The following is a 7,874-nucleotide window of genomic DNA, read 5'->3' as shown; positions in this document are numbered from 1 at the left end:
GCCCTTGTGAACTTCTGTATCTGTGTTCTACCTGTCATTTTCTATTCTATAATTTCCCCAAAAAGGATGGATCAAGACCATGGATCCTAGTGGAAGGAGGGAATACAGTTTACTACCAAAAGACAGACACCACCAACAAGGTTGTGGAGTTATAATGTCATGAAAGAGTGTAGAAAATAAGTGCATGTCCTCACCAGTTTACTTTTAGTTTTTTTGCTAAGTTCATACTTACCAGTGAAATAAAGGATTATACATCTAGTTGCACTCACTTTATTTTATGTACTTAAGTATTTATCTGACAGACAAAAGAAACAAAAAGAAAAAAGACACGTGTACGTGTATCTCTAACAAATTTATTATTTTCTCCCAAATTCGCAAACAACCAGATAGATACTAATCTCTAGCTACACCTTACAATTACGAGCAGTGATGCATAAGCCTCATTATAATGGAACGCTTCGGGTAGTGATGGGCACTTTCGATACATCCGGCAGGTCGCGGGTCACGACCGCACTTTTTGTGTCCGCACTATGCACGCGACGGGATTGTCCGACGCGCTTAATTATGCTGTCACATAGCGCGTGATGAGCAATAGTGAAAGCAAACGATAGAACACGTAATGATACGGAGAAAAAATGTACCGCACGGTTTAACGCCTCCAAGGTGCGCGGATGCTACAGCATTTCTCGATGCATGAGCGAAGATTGGGTTAAGTCCAAATAGGTAAGTATTACAAATGATTTTTGGGATTACCAGGGTCGAAAGTACGAAATACATAAATTCTCATATTAAATTTCATACTTGACAGTAGTCGTATATAAAATAATTATAAGTAATCGTATAGTTGAGTTACTACTAAACTCTACATAGTTAATACACATAAAAATGTTTTAATTAATTACATTTAGAATTTGGTACCTACTTAGACAACAATCAATTCATTACTTTTTTTCTATAGGTAGATAATAAGAATTTATGCATTCATTTTAATATTAATAGCATTCTAAAAATATAAAAGTAGCACGATGCGATGTTATGTTAAATTTTTAATTTGGTAGTATTTTTAAACAGTCTGATACCGATACGCGCAGGCACACAATTTCCAATTTTTATGCGCGTGTTGTGTTCCGGCTGCGAAATAGCCCGGTCCTCCTTGAGGCCGTCACACAGAATCCGACCGCAATCTTTTAGATCATCGCTTGTGGTACCTATAATTACGTATACATTATTATACTATCCGTATTGAGTCCACTTACCGCAGGTACACATTAAACTCCAAGCCATAATTAATTCCGTAAAATTCCTCCACAGATTACTTTGATTGGACAACCCACTGCTTTACATACTATTTCCTACATTTGATTTTAATTTAATACGTTTTATTCATTCATTAAAATTACTGGTTTGAATATGTTACTAAGTACAAAACGATTAAAAACATTGCCGTAATTGTACCACATTAAGTTAGGCACTAAAGATAATCGTCGTTCACTTCTACACTATGATTTTTAAGCCAAATTCTACGATAAACATGTTACGCGATTATTCTAAATTCACATTCACAGATCAAGTTTTTAGATACAACAATTGTATCTCATATCTTCATAATCAATAATGATTAATAACAAAGATTATTATAATTAGCAGATTTGCAACCGCGATTTTGAGTCGCTGTAAAAAACATGGCGGCTGTTTACAATGTTCGATCTTCTGTTGTCAATTAGGCTATAATAAATTAGGCTTCGGATATGAATGGACGATCGGCCTACGCGGCATGCACCCACTACTCCGTGGTGCCTTACTTTTCCCTTTGTTATCGATGGGCTACTCGGAGACAAGTGTGCCCACCTGCCATTTTAAGGAGCGATACATAAAAAGCCTCTGTGATAATTATATTATCTTTATCAAAACATTATCTTTATCAAACACTGGCCAGGGTAAAGAAATAACAATGAATACGTTGAGCTGCCTTTCATAAAAATCGATTAGGGGATTATCTGCGTGAGTCTAATATTTATGTACTTATCAATAAAAATAAAGTTAAATAAAGAACTAGGTAAGTAAGTTGTCTTTTTTTCGGCAAATGTAATTTGAATTACGTGATTTACGTGAACTTTCCTCATATTTACATTTTACAAATAACCATACTAAACAATACTGAAAGCAAATTTTCGCAATCTATAAGTAATTACTTAAGTATATGAAATAATAATGTTATTGATATGCTTTGAGCAACTAGTCATACGTTTGCACAGCAAACACAAATAAAATGCAATAACCATAATTTAAACATAACACGATAGTTTGTATCTGAATACATTGCCTCCAACCTGTTGCAGGCACGGAAAGCTCGCATATTTGATTTATTACTGCACAACGCAAACAATGGCATTATAGATATTCGATTTAATACATTGTGCAATATCGATACAGATAGACATGTGCCATAACTGCTTCTGTTTTTATGAAATATTATCCGTTATATTCGCTTGCCCCTGCGCGGCTTCTGAGTGGTCTATTATGTAAAAATAACGTCCATAAATCAACTGATCAATTTACACCGCATGCGCGTGGGCAGCACATAGCTCAACCCATTTGAATATCAATATACAATCGATGTTAATCGCATTATAAAAAGTGTTGCGTTGTCCGCGTATCATTTTACTCCGGTGTCACTGAATATGAATTTTAAGTACAATATTAATAGCTTATCATATAAAGATAAGTAGGTACTAAATATATATTGGCAAGGAAATTTGAATAATGACGAACTAACCCAATGCTCGTCAGCCATACAACCAAACTTAGTATCTTGTTGACTAGAGCATTTCCTGCTTGTCTACTAAAATAAGAATTCATTTCAATATTCAAAACACAGTGTAAAAAAACGAAGCTTTATAAAAGTATATATTATATATTATAATGAGATCAATTAAAATACTTAATTATTCACAGAATCACACAAACTACACTAGGATAATCTTAAATTAAATCGTTTTCTTCTTCATGTTTATCTGATTCAGTCAATAAATTCATATTTAAAATATCTAAGTCTGAGTAGTTGCTTGGAAAGCTTAATTTCCTAAGTTGACCCGACCGAAATCGCATCCGATCCCCTGATTTAGTGGTCAAGAGTAGCTAAAAATTACACCACAATCATGTAAGCTACACTTATTTATTAATAAATCACCAGTTATGAATTCCTTACTTCTCACTAGCATATATCCGTAAAGCAGTAACGTATTAATCACAATTATTATGACCATAAACGTAATACGTGAGAACTATGTCATTATATCTTAAAATGGTAAAGTGAATAATGTTGACTAGTGTAACAATATTATTAGTGAGTATATGTAAGAAAATAGTTTGTATCTTCGTCATAGCATGCTGACGTCATATCAAATTAATGGATACGGTTTTATTGCTAACAATGTATAACAGAATTATCAGAATGTTAGTAACATTACAATCATACAATGTGTCATAGTAATTTAAAACAGAATACGTGGAAAGTTCCCTATAATCTGCGTGTAGCTCAATAGGTGAATTTGCTTTGGAGTGTTTCTCCCACGACTCTCAGTGGAGCAGTGTGGTGGACGCATAATCAACAGACAACTTGCACCCACTTTGGATACGAAGACTTAAAATGGATATGAGGAACCATATGGTGATAGGCGATCAGTTCATTGCTTATTATATACCTCAATCCTGCTATAAAAAAAACATTTCCTCTAAGTATATTTTCTTACAACGCGCTCGGGAAGATAACAGTTTTTCGAAATAAATTACAATCTTTTAACATGTATTTTCACTAAGTATACAGCGACCTCGTGAACTTTTTTGATAAAATGGTAGATGCTAAATTTCGTTTGGGTCTCATTCGTTTTCTTAGCTGTATCATACATTAGGAGCGTCGACAGATAGGCAGTCGCATCTGTAAAAAACTGGACCTGTCAAATCTCCCCTGTGAAAACGGGATAACGCTAGGGAGATGATCGATCATACATTAGGTACGTAGTCGCCTGAGCATGTTTACTGAAACAATTTTAACAATAAAGCAGGTATGCAGCCTGCACCCAGACGAGTAATGTGACATTATATCATCACTAGAGAGGTTTCACTTTCTTGTTAAACAAAATTGCGTTATGCAACTGAGTATTCACTATCTTTACATTCGGACTTACTTCCTCGTAGGCCGCTCAGATTGTGATATATGACACCCGTGACGTGTAGGCGAAATAATAGAGAAATGTAGTTAAGATGTGATTATCAGAACACGCAATACAAATATTTTTATGAACAATAAAGAACTTATGATTAGTCAAAACCAATAACAAAGAATGGGACTTCGAAAACCATAAAACCTAAAGTGAAATAGCAGAAGAGACAGTAAATACTTTGTTTTGTAACATTACGAAGTTAACCCTAAACGATCTGTCGCCAATAGCAGAGAAAGGGAAATTACGTAGACACTTTGTTAACATGTCTCTAAGACACTAGGAATCTTGGACATGATGATCAACAAAAACAAAACAGTAAAACAGACGACGGCGCAGACAAAACGGAGGCATATTGACTTTAGAGCAGAACATTCGAATACATAAGCCCTGACGAGACCATGTGTAAACATCGAGTATCGGTCAGTGGCATTTTTGTTGGTCCGTCTGTGTCATGGGGTCAGCGACTGACTGCAAACGTTATGACATCAGATTCGCCGCTGCTTACAAAATACTCTCGCCAAAGATACCGATAGTTACGGTAGATCGGTAATAACCTAAGTTTTCCTTGTAAGTACATCACTTTCAGTTTCATGAAAGAGAAGTTTGTCATGATTCATATCGATACCTACTTTTTATAATCGTAAACATCGAGTAGAATCACAGTAAGTATAAATGCATTTATTTACTAAATTATTGCTTAGTATTATCCTCTCGTGTAAGTAGTAAGATCAAAATCCGACCTCATCAACCGGGTCTCAGGGTTACTATTGGGCTGCCAAAGGCCCCTGACATAGGTTAACCAACGACTACATACCTACTTAGGGTAAATAGTGCTGTTTAAAGTACGGATCATCTTACTTTTATACAAACGTGTGACCAGCCTGTAATGTCTTAACCAAACCAGGGTATCATAAAGTGTCTTTTTTGTGATATATCCCCATTGGGATTCGAACTCGGAGCTCCGGATCGAGAACACAATGCTCAACCATTGGACCACGGAGGTGGTTACTTGCTTAGTGACAGCCACATATTTTTTACAAACTGCTTAAATCAAAAATAATAAATCTAATATTGCAATCTTGAAATAAACTTTATAATGAAACTTTAATAGCTACAAAAATTTGCAAGTGTTTTGCGTAACACATCATTAGCATTGGTCAACAAAACATAATCAATATTGCATTATGAGGCAACTCGCTTATCGGATAACGTTGCACGTTAAGTTTGTTAAGAAAAGTGTGATGTCTAAAATAATGACGAGCATTAATAAGGAGAGGAGGCTAGCCCGGGGCGCTCTGAGCAGGCAACATAATCGTGGAACTTAAAATGTAATCAATCCATTCTCTTTGGCAACGCAAACAAATTGTGTCTTCAATGACTTGTAAAATCTCATGGCTCTCACTCGGCGAAATATTGTGAAACATTTTTTAACATGTCGTCCGTCTTGCCATAATGTGCGTTTGAGTTTACTTTCAAATGGTATTAGTTGAGCATCTTTACTGACACGGCCATTAACATTAATACCTACTTGTGCAAAACAATCACTTGTTAAATGATGAATGGTCCGGGTAAGCATTGTTTCTGTACAAACACTACAAGTCAAATGAACTTGTAGTAAAGAAACCAACATCATTTACTAGTAATTTTTAGCACGAAGCTTAGAACTTAGAAGCTATCTTCTCATCATTATCATCAGGTACAGTTTAGATTACAAAAAAAATACGATAAAAAAATAATAAAAAACGTAAAAAAAGTAGACGGTAGCTCGTGTAATGGGGATAAATATCATTCTTTCAGTAGTAATATTTTGGAAAATTTTCATATAATATGAGTAATCTACTAGAAACGATAGAATAAAAGTTCAGGAGTAAAGCTTTGTTTGTTCACATTATAAAATATTCGCGTTTTTATTATATACGAGTATTATATTAGATAATAATTATATTGCATGATTAGCAAATACTTAATGCTTACCGCCGAAGACGCAACACTTATGAAATACAATATTATGATGACACAATCTCCAAAATGAGAGAACTATTATATTTTACGACTCACATCTCAGCAGGCGCACCTGGTACACCAAAACCTTTAAGTATATACATACATAAGATCACGCCTATTTCCAATTGAGCTTGGCACAGACCACGGAATTCCACTTACCAACTACGAAATAACGGCGCGGAAGCATAAAAGAAGGAATAATACTACTACATAGCGGAAGGCAAGAGGAAAACCCCTGCCCTATTTTTTCCTAAAAAGTAGCATAGTGAATGCTACACCGACAAGAGCGTAGCTCTTAAATTAGTGATGACTACGAAAAAGAAAAATGTCTTACTTAAATATTTCCCCGAAATAAAAAAAAACTACAAATAATAATTATTATAAATGACTACCCGCATGGACTGCTTGTTCATAAAGTTCCCAAAGACACCAAGATAGATAAGTAATATTATAAAATGGTGTCTAATGTACAGTCATGAGCAATATAATGTATCCACTTTAGGACTCTGTCGCACTAAAATAGTTGACATTTAGTGAGACTTACAGTTCAATTTGTCAAAAAAGTTAATGTGACATGGTACCAAAGTGTATACATATTAATGCTCATGACCGTACTAATTTATTAAAAACAAGCATCGTACATAAATAGTTAACATCAAAATTATGCATTAAAAATAAAGCCAGTGCAATATAACAAGATAATAAAGTCAAAATTGTTAAAAAATGGTCATCCTTGAAAAACATTTTGCAACATAATGATCCGTCGCCTAATCTGGAGTCGTAAGCTCGCGTCGTCCGCTGTCCGCAGGCCGACCTCTGCTTGATCGATTAAATATGTTAATACTTACCTTTTATTTATTAGTCAAGATATCCCGAGATTCAAACTTAGTCTGTATCCAAGCTCTACTAATTGAATATATTTGTAAAATCACATTCGTCAATAACATCACGTGTGCTACCTACAGATTTTTTACAAATACTTTTCATTGAATGGTCATCGAATCGCATCAAGGTCTTATGGACTAAAATTATTTTTTTATAATGTAATTTCAATACAAAATTAAAAATGACCAATAAGTAATGAAGATAAACAATCTGGCATTATAAGACTTATGTTGAATAATTATAAATTCATATACCGATTGATCATTCCAACAATTGTCTATAATTATCTTAAATATCTTGAAATAGATGATAATGTTACTTAATAGATTTGTCAAACAATTCTATCGATACCTTTACTTAGGTGATACCTTTTATAACACATGTCTACACCTCGCCTACTCCTTGCGGAGCAGTTGCAGGCGTTATGCTTTTTTTTTCAATATACTTACTTAAGTATACATTTAAAACTTAAAATTTCCAAAACAAAACTACATAGAATAGATTTCGAACTTAAAACATGGTCTTCCTAGAGATACAAAATTGCAAACAGATCATGGGGCAACGAAAGTTGGTCATGTAATATAACCCACTACTGCCGCTGGTTCACCAGCTTGCTACGCCAAATTTTCTGATACTTACACCGATGTATGTTGTGTCTAGATAAGTCAAATCACCATCTCTCAATGGTTTGTCGCTACTTACAAGATACGACTGCTCGCTACTTACTTATACTTATCTACTAGCCTCGCAGCAATGGTCCTT

This window comes from Pectinophora gossypiella, chromosome 1 (assembly GCF_024362695.1).
Source record: "Pectinophora gossypiella chromosome 1, ilPecGoss1.1, whole genome shotgun sequence".
Taxonomy (NCBI): domain Eukaryota; kingdom Metazoa; phylum Arthropoda; class Insecta; order Lepidoptera; family Gelechiidae; genus Pectinophora; species Pectinophora gossypiella.
Note: the sequence above shows the minus strand (reverse complement) of the source record.